At 48.9% G+C, this 1062-nt stretch overlaps 1 protein-coding gene across 2 annotated transcripts in view; it reads left to right on the forward strand.

Annotated features, from left to right (window-relative positions):
• Nln (neurolysin (metallopeptidase M3 family)) overlaps positions 1 to 1062 on the forward strand; it is an 88500-nt gene that overhangs the window by 62173 nt on the left and 25265 nt on the right. The window lies entirely within an intron of this gene.

Consider the following 1062-nt stretch of genomic DNA (forward strand, 5'->3'; position numbering starts at 1 on the left):
CCTGAACTCTGGGCCTGGGCTCTGTCCCTCTGCTCTTCAGCTCAAGGCTAGGGCTCTACCACTTGAGCCACAGCGCCACTTCTGGCTTTTTTTTCTGTGTATGTAGTGCTGAGGAATCAAACCCAGAGCCTCATGCATGCAAGGCAAATGCTCTACCACTGAGCCACCTTCCCAGCCCTCTGCTGACACTTTTGTTCCAGAGTTTGTTGGATCTTTCAGCATTCTGGTGCTCCACCTTTTTTTTTTTGTCGGTTGTAGGACTTGAACTCTGGACCTGGGTGCTGTCCCTCAGCTCTTCAGCTCAAGGATAGTGCTCTACCACTTGAGCCACAGTGCCACTTTTGGTTTTCTGGTGGGTTATTAGAAATAAAGAGTTTCACGGACTTTCCTGCCAGGGCTGGCTTTGAACCACAATCCTCAGATCTCAGCCTCCTGAGTAGCTAGGATTATAGGCGTGAACAACGGCGCCAGCTGCTTCCATTTCTTAAAAACAGGGCTAGCCTGGGTTCAATTCCTCAGTACCACATAATCAGAAAAAGCCTGAAATGGTGCTGTGGTTCAAGTGATAGAGCTGAAGAGCTGAGGGACAGAGCCCAGACCCAGAGTTCAGGCCCCTCATCTGACAAAAATAAATAAATAAATAAAAACAGGGCTATGCTGAAAAAGGAACTTTACAATTTAGGTGGGGATGGGGTGGAATGGTGGGGAGGGTGAGTGTAGTTGAGGAGGTGAGAGGGAAGGGATGGTATTAACAGAACAAAGGAGGCAACAATGCTCAATAGGAAATGTACTTATTACCTTGCTCATGTAACTGTAACCCTCTATACAGTATTTTCACAATAAAAAACTGACTTAAAAACACACACACAGGGGCTGGGAAGGTAGCTCAGTGGTAGAGCACTTGCCTCGCATGCCTGAGGCCCTGGGTTCGATTTCTCAGCACCACATAAGAAAAAAGCCGGAAGTGGCGCTGTGGCTCAAATGGTAGAGCGCTAGCCTTGAGCTGAAGAGCTGAGGGACAGCGCCCAGGCCCAGAGTTCAGGCCTCACGACCGGACCAAAA

The sequence above is a fragment of the Dipodomys ordii genome, unplaced genomic scaffold, assembly GCF_000151885.1.
Source record: "Dipodomys ordii isolate 6190 unplaced genomic scaffold, Dord_2.0 Scaffold28, whole genome shotgun sequence".
Lineage (NCBI taxonomy): Eukaryota > Metazoa > Chordata > Mammalia > Rodentia > Heteromyidae > Dipodomys > Dipodomys ordii.